At 37.8% G+C, this 10,653-nt stretch overlaps 1 long non-coding RNA gene across 1 annotated transcript in view; it reads left to right on the top strand.

Moving 5' to 3' along the window:
• The window catches only part of LOC138169876 (uncharacterized), a 34,053-nt gene that overhangs the window by 13,375 nt on the left and 10,025 nt on the right, over nt 1-10,653 (top strand). The window contains exon 2 of the long non-coding RNA XR_011170486.1: nt 5,451-5,586. This is a non-coding gene — a long non-coding RNA (uncharacterized lncRNA). The remainder of the gene's footprint in view (nt 1-5,450; nt 5,587-10,653) is intronic.

A 10,653-nucleotide genomic window follows, 5' to 3' on the forward strand; every position in this document is an offset into this window, starting at 1 on the left:
ACAAGTGCAAATGTAGATTGTTTCAGATTCCCTAGTCTGTGATCTATTGCAGCCGATGATTTTTTGCTTTTATAAAGTGAAAAGTTCTGGCATATCCTCACTCAAGAAAAAAAAAATTAGTCAAAATAATAGACTTGCTTATTTTCGGTCTGAACTTGTACTTCCTCCATTACATATTAAAATTAAAATATTATCTCTCTTCTCTGTCAATTGCTTCAATCTATCTCAGTCTCTGAGCTCTCTCTGAAGGTGGAAGTTAGTTTCCCAGGATAATGGTTACTTTCTCATTACTAAAAGTAGCTACTCTAACCTGAATTTTCCCTTTACAGTAATGGAAGCCCATGAATCAAGGCAACTAAGTTGTTTCTCAGGGAAATCACAGCTTACTTCCAAAAACAAAACAAAACAAACAAAAAGATGATAAACTACTTGAGGAACAGAGTTTTGGAGAGAACCTTAATGACAATAATGCTAAATCAGTGTCTTGGATATCAACTCTCTCTAAATTAAAAAAAACTCATATACTAAAAAATGTATTGTCATAGTTATAACCATATGATGAAGTAAAATGGAAACTTGGAGATAATCTTTTCTTTTTGGAGTGGGAAGGCAGGGCAATTGGGGTTAAGTAACTTTCCAAGGTCACATAGCTAGTAAATATTAAGAGTCTGAGGCCAAAGTTGAACTCAAGTCCTCCTGACTCCAGGACCAGTGCTCAATTCACTGCACCACCTAACTGCCCCAGTGATAATCTTTAAAAGTTTGATTTTGATTCATCAAAAAAAGGTCAATATAAGTTGCACATACATTTTCATAGCTTTTAAATACAGAAATGCTGGGGTAAAAGTCAGGAAGACCAGAGTTCGAATTCTACTTAACTAGCTGTGTGGCCAATCAATTGGGCAAATCAATTAACCTCTCAGTCTCATTTTGGGGCAGCTAAGTGGTGCAGTGGATAGATTTATCATTTAGTAACTCTGGACCTAGAGTTAGGAAGACCTAAGTTTAAAATTGGCTTTAATCACTTCTAATTATATGACTCAGGGTAAATCACTTAACTCTGTTTGCCTCAGTTTCCTCATCTGTAAAACGAACTGGAGAAGAAAATAGCAAACCACTCCAGTATCTTTGCCAAAGAAAACCCCAAATGGGGTCATGAAAAGTCAGACTGAAATAACAAAATAATAACAAGTCTTCAGTTTCTTCATTATGCAAATGAAGAAATATGAGATTAATAATGACTAATGGAGATAATTGCACCTACCCAAAAGATAAAGTGAGATACAATAAGTAAAATACTTTGCAGTCCTTAAAGGGCAGTATAAATACTAGTTATTTTTTATTTCTTATTGATTTAGTATGAACATTTTAAATTCAGAAATATTAATTTCAGAATCATATAGGTAAGTTCCTAAATTTCAACTTCATTATCATAAAGATTATCAGTTAGGAAATGTTAATTTTGTTCTGTTCTATTTTGAAGAATTTAGCTGAAATGTATCTGCATTTTATTATACTACAAGGGTTTTCCCCCCCAGTGGCTTATTTTGGGATGTCACATGCCAATGAAAATCCTCACCACATTGTCAATTTTGTTCTGTTAAAAAAATGAATGATAATTAAAATGGACATTTCTGAGCCTACAGCTTTGCTGATGAGTCAGGAAGTGATTAATGGATTTTATTATAGATGAGTAATGTTCCACAAAATCTGCCACCCTGTTTCTCACAATGTCAGAGGCTACAAGTATTAGTAAAAGAGTCCTATTACATTAAAGATGAAGGCAGAGAGACCCCAAAAGGCCTCTGAGGGGAAACGTAATGACAGGGTTCAAGTTTGCAAGGAAAGAAGCATGCCATGGGGAATGGAGAACAGTTGTTTCCACAGAAGGGGGGAAGGATACAAAGGAAGTACTGAAACCATAGTGGGAGGTAGTTATCATTCAATCAATCAATCAGTCAACAGGCATTTATTTATTAAATTTGCCAGGCATTGCAAAATTTGGAGGATACAGAAATAACAGTGGATTGTACTGTCTACAATCTAAATTCCTTCAAGGATTTTAAAAGTTGCCATCCAGATTAGGTATAGGGTGGTTCATTTACATAATGATATCAAGAATTTGGAACAAAGGAATAGGTAGCTTTTATATAGACTTTAAAGTTTGTAAAACCTTTATGTATGTTGTCTAATTTGTTCTTCACAACAACCTTATAAGATAGGTACTCTTATTATCTCCAGACTTGCCCAGTCACATATCTAGTAAGCTTCTAAGTCTGGATTCGAACTCAGGTCTTCCTCACTCCAAATACTGTGCCATATCCACTATTCTTCTAGCTGCTTCTATTAAAGTACAGGGAGACAGACTGGCAGCAACCCCTAGGTAGTCTTTATTTTTTTTTGTTTCCCTATATCCATTCATTTATAGATCTCCAGAGGATCTTAAGGGGTAAAGGAAACCTTCAGAGTCCTGGAGAAGCAGGGTGTCTTTGCCAGACATCTCTCCTCATAGGTATTAAATGGTTAAGTGGGAATTACTAGCAATACCTAATTCTAGATCAGATAAGTTGTCTGGGATAGCAGACGAAGGAAGTCCAAATGTCAGAATGAGTTCTTACAGGCTTTAATTTTCTGGCTGTTTGCTTTGTTTTCCAAAAAGCTGACCTGCCTTTATAGATATAGCATGGGTAGGACACTGGACTCTAATATCATGAGGGTCTAAATTCAAATACAGCCTCAGAAACTTTCTGGGTGTATAACATTGGTCAGGTCACACCACCCCTCTGTGTCTCAATTTTCTCATAGATAAAAGGGCTGGGGTAGATTTAATGGATGTCAAGATCTCTTTATAATGTTATGAAATTCCTCCGTAGTGTTATGAATTAGTCTTTAATTTAATACCTTAGAACACTGGAAGGTTGTTTCTTGTCAGCCTGCTTGCAGACTCTTCTTGCTGGATCAATTTGGACCAGTCCTGCACACTTGGAAAATTGTTCTTTTTGTTAATGGGGCCACAGCTGCTTTAATGGCAAAACGTTATGCATAATTTCCAGAAAACAAGGGATGGTCCATGTCCTTCCCAGATACTGCCATTTGATCATAATTCTCTGCAGCGGCATCTCTAACCTTAACACAACCTTAGAGACCTTTTCTCCCTCTTGTTCCATGTACTCTACATTATCTGGTAGAAGGATGAAAGGCAGATTAGTGGGAGGGAAACTAGTTAAGAAGCTATCATACTGTACTGTGTCTTATCAGATACCCAAGCAGGTATTAATAATGGCTTGAACTAAAATGGTGTCATTTGAACAAGGAGGAAGCAATGTATTTGAGAGATATTGTAGAAGAAGAACAATGGGACTGGACAAATGTGTACATGTAGGAGGTAAGGAAAAAGGAAAATTTGAAGACTGTAGCAAGGCTTTGAAAAATTATGACTGGACAAAAAGCAGTGCCCCCTGACAAGTATATGGAGATCAGAAGGGGAAATGGGTTTACAAGTTCCATTTCCAACTGAGGTCTCAGTGTAGCACCCAAGAAATGAGGGCTGAGATACAGATTTGAAGATTTGGTTAAAGATTAGAACTAGAGATGTAGATTTTCTTACAATAATTTATTTTGCTTCCCTTATGTTGTTCTTTGCAGCTAAATCTGAAACCTGATCCTTTCCAAGGGGCCAAGTCTCTTTGGTTATATGTCTTTGGAATAGTCAAGTCCAGTAACAAAATCTCCTTTGTGGTCTGATAATCTTGAGCTGCAACTGAAAACTCCTTCTCCAAGGAGCCTAAAGGAAGAAGAGGTGAAATCAAAATGTATTCTCTTGTCCTTCATCTGCCAGATCCAATAAATTCATGAACAATTAGTAGACATTTTATTTTGAGATAAGGAAATTTATATATATATATATATATATATATATATATATATATATATATTCTATGTAGAAGAATCATTAGTTCTGAACTTCAGCCAATTGGTTCAGAACAGTACCTAGAGTGAGGTGACCATGGCTGTGCCTTGGGCCCAGACTTTCATGGGAAAAAGGTGGGCACTTCTTCCCATCAGCAGTGCCCTCACCTGAAATTTCTGTGTCTCTTAATCTTCTGCATGCCCTGTGTTGTGTGACTACACCACTCCTATGCCCAGTTTCAGTTTAATCCTCTACCTGCTCATCCACCATGTTCCAAAGATTGTACCACCTTTCTTCTGGGCATCGTTTTCCCCTACTCCTATATATCTATCTACTACCTCTTCCACTGTGATCTACTAGGGTTTTTAGAGTTGATGGGTGGAATGTGTGCCATACCATGCGGGCATAATGCAGACCATCCATCCTCTGCACCCTGAATTAAATCACCAGACCAAGAAGTCTATTAGACACCCATACTATGATTTATCCATTCTATTGCTTTTTCTAGGACCATCAGTGATGTTGGGATGCATTGACCAAGGTGGTATCCCAATAGTTTTCTATATAATTTCTAGTTTTCCTCAACTCCAGTGAACTTTGCCTGACTGGATCGCACTAAATATCCTCTCCTGGTGGTATCTCTTGTACAGGAGTTTCTAGGTCTCTGCCCATCGGTGTAGTCCTGAGATCTCTGTGTCTCCCTTTTAGAGATTTGTTTTCTGATATTTCAGATCTAACATATACTTTTTATTTTTATGAGCAATCGGGGTTAAGTAACTTGCTCAAGGTTAGACGGCCAGTTATTTCTGGGTATGGTGCTGAGTATCTGAGCCCGGATTCGATCCCCAGGTCATCCTGACATTGGAGCCAGTGCTCTTACTCGCTGAGCCACCTGGCCGCCCCTATCTAACATATACTCTTGTTCAACTTTTTCCCATGCATCAGAAGCCCTAGTTATGAATTGGTAACATTGCGGTGGGCATTCTTTCTAGTAGGGCAGACTGTCATCAATCTCTACATTCTAACTCTCCATAGCTATATTCCCTTTCTTTCCATAAACCCACAATAGGGTATCCTCCTTAATGTGATGATGGATGCAAGAAAACCTGTGAATATCAGTGCAACAATTGGACTTTACGTTTGCTTTTTCAAACTCTCACATGGTCTGTCTGCTTCATTTTCCAATCATATTTTCTCTTGAAGATGCCATCTTTTATAGAAGCCAAAATTATTAATATGCTTATACCTGCCATGCATCATTCCATTCCCATTTGGGTTACCTACAATTGTGCTTCTTGAGAGACTATTCCCTGATTTTCAGAATCACTGAAAAATTATTGGTGATTGCTGAAAACACTGGTCAATTTCTTAAAAGTCCTTTGGTCTCATTTCTATACAATTTTTGATTGAGATGATTGTCTATATTTAGTGCCTGTCAAAGACAAATCTACTAAGACATTAAATCAATGGATCACATTGAGGGATTTTCTCTATTGACTTTGTTTTTCCTGTTTGTATGTCTATGTTTATTTCATCTCAGACTCTGAGCCCATCATTGGTATTCCTGAGTTTGATGTAATCACTAGAGTGCCACAAGTAGGAACACGTGTAGAAAGTCTGTCAGTGGAGAGTTTTTCTTCCATTTGGGCTTTTGCAGGACATCCTTCATGAAACTGGTAAGTACCTTTGGTAAACAAGGCCTCTTTGTTTGATACCTTGTTTGATCTGGATGTTCAATGGGTTATTGAAAAACATTTCATGATCACATAGGTCATGAAGCCTTGTCTGAACTTAATGTATGAATGGATTATATTTTGTTTCAGAAGAGACATTGCAGGTTTCATTTTGCTTTACTAAATTGAATACAATTTTATAATCAACAAAAAATAGATTCATCAGGTTATTATTATGTCCAGTATAGCTATTAGGTAATTATTGTGTGACTCTAACAATGTGACTTGTTGTAGAAATATTCTATAAAAGGCATCTAATATCTCTTTCAGGTCTATATTTCCTTCTCTCTCTCTCTCTCTCTCTCTCTCTCTCTCTCTCTCTCTCTCTCTCTCTCTCTCTCTCACACACACACACACACACACACACATATTGCTTCTTTTTGGAGGGGGGAAGGTAGGGCAATTGGGGTTAAGTGACTTGCCTAAGGTTACATGGCTAGTTTTGTGTTAAGTGTCTGAGGCAGGATTTAAACTCAGGTCCTCCTGACTCCAGGGCCAGTGTTGTATTCACTGCACCACCTAGCCACCCCACCTTCTCATATTTTCACTCAAGAACATATGTATTGGTGATTGTCATAAAAATATTATAATAAAGATGAAAAAGTACGAATGTGGACAGCCAATAAACATTTATTGAGTACCTACTACTTGTTTCCCAGAGGCAATTAGATGGCCTAGTGGATAGAGCACTGGGACTGGAGTCAAGAAGACCTGAGTTCAAATCCTGCCTCAGACACTTATTTGCTGTGTGACCCTGGGCAAGTCACTTAACCTCTGTTGCCTTAATCTGCTGTAGAAGGAAATGGCAAACCAGTCCAGTATCTTTGTTAAGAAAAACTAATGGACAATATTGGTGTGCTATGGTCTACAGAGTCACAGAAAGTCAGACATAACTAAACAACAATTTTGGGGGGAACCTAGATGGGCCTGGAGTCAAGAAAACTCATCTCTCTGAGTTCAAATCTGACCTCATACACTTACTAGCTGTGTGACCCTGGGCATTTAACCTGGACATTTAACCCCCTTTGTTCAGTTTCTTCATTTGTCAAATGATTGTGGTATAATCAACTACAACAGACTTAGCTTTTCTCAGCAAAAAAAAATGATCCAAAACAATTCCAAAAGACCCCTGAAGAAAAATGCTATCCAGAAGCAGAGAAAGAACTATGGAGTCTGGATGCAGATCGAAGCATACTATTTTCACTTTTGTTCTATTTCTTCTTTCACAACGCAACTAAGGTTTGCCCACCTAAAACCTAAGAATAAGTAGTTGAGAAGAAAACACGTTATTATATAATTTGGAATAAGTTACAGCTAATTGAAATTATCATTAAATCACATCTGAATAACTAGTACTTTTACAGCACTGTAAGGTTTGCAAAACACTTTACAATTGTGATCTAATTTGATCTTCATTATCCCTATCTCATGTCAAGGAAACTAAGGTGAAGTGATGTGCTTAGGGTCACTCAGGTATAAGTATCTGAGGGAAGATTTGAACTCAGGACTTCCTGACACCAGGTCCAGTCCTCCATTTACTTTGTCAATTACCTATTGAAGGAAATCAACAAACACATATTAAATGGAACAGATTGCTCTGTTCCTTGATGGTCTCCTGTCATTTACCATCTCAGTATAGGAGGAGGTGGAAAAGGCATTGAAGTTAAGTACTCATCCTGTGGTGACAAAAGTTTAAAAAACATTCAGGCATTTATTTCATAAAGTCATAAGCCTTTCTTTCACTGAAAAAAATGGAGAAAGATCATGGATTGTTAATAAAACAAACAAATGATAGAAAAGATATCAGCTATTAGTAACCCATATTTATCATTTCCTACCTAGCTGCATATTATAGGAATGCAAATTTTTAAGATCTTCCCTGCCCCTAGGTTAAGTACACCTGGAGCCTGTGGTGGGAGGCTTGTTTTTCAAGAGATACCTTGTGATTGGGCAGTGGGTCAAGAAAGCTGTTACATTCTCAGAGCCTGGAGAAGGCTATATAAGCCCTGATGTGAGACTTTGCTTTGGAGCTCACTTTGAGAAGTGTTGTGTGATTTGACCAGATGAGACTCTGGGCAGCCATTGAGAGCTCCCCGGCTTTGAAAACCCAGATGTTGATTCTTCCCTCTCTGGTAACCAGGATTAGATATGGATGTATGTAATGGTTGGACAGTTTGGAAGCCTGTCTGCTGAAATGTTCTTGTAATCTCTGTATACTCTAAAGTTCGGGGTGCTGACCTTTTTCCCCTGAACTAAGTAAATGATATATGTTTGATTGAGTAAAGCAAGATCGTTAACCCAATTTGAGTTGATTAGCAAAGCAGATCTAAGAATGTGTGTTGGCAGCCACCCTGGGGACAGTGGAGTGTTTGCTGCTACACTTCACTCCCCTGGATTAGTAAATGGCAAGCAAAGAAGTACTTAGTGCCTTGTTTCAGCTACTTAATTATTTAGCACCTTGTTTCATTTCAAGTTTCTTTTGGGTCCTGCCCTGATTGTATCAAGTCTTTGTTAAGAAACAGAACCTGTGAATCCCACAGTGGGAGGGATTCGCCAAAGACAGAAACAGGAAGGACATGAGAGGTGGGCAGAGAAGGGAGGAGATAATGACCAGATAAAAAGCTGAGCACAAGCTTGGAGAGAGCAGAACTGAGAAGGGAACACTTGTGGAAGCAGAGTTGAGAAGGAAAAAACTTGTGGTATCCTGGCCCTCTGTTCTGTCTGTGTGGATTTGTGTTTGTAACATTTTGTACTGGGCCTGGGACATTACTGGAAGCCCTGAAAGAGGATTTTCTGGTTGTATGTTTACAGAAGTCCTGGAGTAAGTTTTGGGAGGTTCTGGGACTTTAGTGATGATTTGTATTGACCTCTAGGACCTTATTTGTAGGTCTGTGTTGCTTTCTATGCTGATGATTTATGTTGACCTCTCAGACCTTGTTTGTGGGTCTCTGTTGATTTCACAGGCAGATAGTGAATTGAAGATGGTGCCGGGAAAATGGATGAATGTTGTTTTGGTTCTGTTAAGCTTTGTCTTCCCAGAAACAGAAACTGCGAAGGACTTGAGGTGGACCTGACACTGTGAGCTTCAATATGAAACTGGATGAGGAACTGGGTGAGGAACTGGACGAGGGGCTGAGAGCAGCCTACTTTTGAATCCAGGTGACAGTTGGGTAAATTCAGGCAAAAGCTTGGACCATGGAAGAGGAACCATGGAATCTGAGAGCCAGCCTCAAGTCAAGATGAAAAGACCTCTCCTGGGGTACTTAGTGTTAACTGAGAAGATCATGATTTACTGTGGCCTAGGGGTGGGAGAACTTTGTACCCTGTACCTTGTACCTTTTAAGGATGATTGAGTTAAAGATGATTGGAAACCAATCTCTAATTAAGAAGAAAAAAGACTTTTTGACTGAGAGATTAAGACCATGCAACCTAGGGGTGTAGAACATTGACTTTTGTACCTTGTGTCCCTTAAGGAAGCTTGCTCCTTAAGGATAATTGAGTTAAGGACTTACTCCTTATGTTTTTTTTAAAACTATGTGGCCACTTTAGTGAAAATTATGTGGCCACTTTTGTGATAAGTCATTCTGTTATAACATTGTGAATGCTGTATTTTGGTTTCTGTGAATGTTTTGCTTTAATTTTCTGCTGAATAAATCGAAAGTTCTCTATATCATGTGGTAAGAACCTTAAAGCTGTTCACAGCAGCAGTCCTCTGGAAAGCTACTCCTGCTTGGCTTCACAGGATTTCACCATGTGCTCTAAAATCTCATCATCCTGAAAGGTCACATCAACTCCAAAATTCATTTCTCCTTGGTACCTCCTGACCTTTGGCTTTCTCTTCCCTCTGATTGGATAAGGCATAGGATAGACAAGGGAGGTCTCTTGCTTTGTTTAGTCATTCCAGTCCTGTCTGACTCTTTGTGACCCCATTTGGGGGTTTCTTGGCAAAGATTCTGGAGTGATTTGCCATTTCCTTTTCCAGTTCTTCATCTGAAAACTGCCTATTCATATCTTTTAAACATTTGTCAATTGAGGAATGACTTATATTCTTATAAATTTGACTTAGTTCTGAAAGGAGGCCTTTGAGACATTTGCTACAAAAATTGTTTCCCAGATTTCTGCTTTCCTTCTCATCTTGGTTGTGTTAATTTTGTTTGTGCACAAACTTTTTTAATATAATGTCATCAACATTATTCATTCTCAATTGCTTTTTAAAATATTCTCTAAGGTAATATTTTTTGTAACCTTACATCTAACTGCTTCAAGACATTTTATAAATGTTTATGTTCAAAATCAGTTTCATCTTTGGCTGATTTTTTTTTTTACTTTTCAAGGAAATAAAGTAATTTACAGCTAAGAAGGGAGAATTTCTAAGTTCTTTTGACCTCTTCATGTTGTGAGTCTTGAACTGTTTAATTTTTTTATGAAGTTATGAGAGCTTATATATTTTATTTTTTTCTATTTCCTAATTTACTGAATTAACAGCTTCTTTCAACAAGTCCTATTCATACCACTATTATTGCACCTAGTGTCTTCTCCTTATCCTTATCTGTTTAAATTGGCATTGATTTTTGACTTTAATTAATTGATAAATTATACATGACTGATACTGAAATGGTTCCCACATATCCCATCAATTAAAAAATAGTGAATTTTGTGTTTTTGTGAGGTTTTTCAGTATTCACCATATCCAGTGATTTTTGGCTCCCTTGTAAGAGAAAATTGTTCAGGATATGGAAGACTCAAATCTCAATCACTAAGTTGCTGTGTGACCCTGGACACTCTGCTTGCCTCAGTTTCTTTATTTGTAAAATGGGGATAATGATAGCACATCCCTCCCAGGGTAATGTTGAGAGGTTTAAATTAGATAATTATCTGCACAATGTCTGGAACATAGTAAGAATGCATGTAAATATTGGATGATGATGATGATGATGATGATGATCTGTAGTAGTAGTAGTAATAGTAGTAGCAGTAGTGGTGTAATAGTTATAGTAGTAGTAGTAGTAG

Source organism: Petaurus breviceps, unplaced genomic scaffold (assembly GCF_028583685.1).
Source record: "Petaurus breviceps papuanus isolate PSGF00001 unplaced genomic scaffold, PetGlider_PUasm1.0 126, whole genome shotgun sequence".
Taxonomy (NCBI): Eukaryota; Metazoa; Chordata; class Mammalia; order Diprotodontia; family Petauridae; genus Petaurus; species Petaurus breviceps.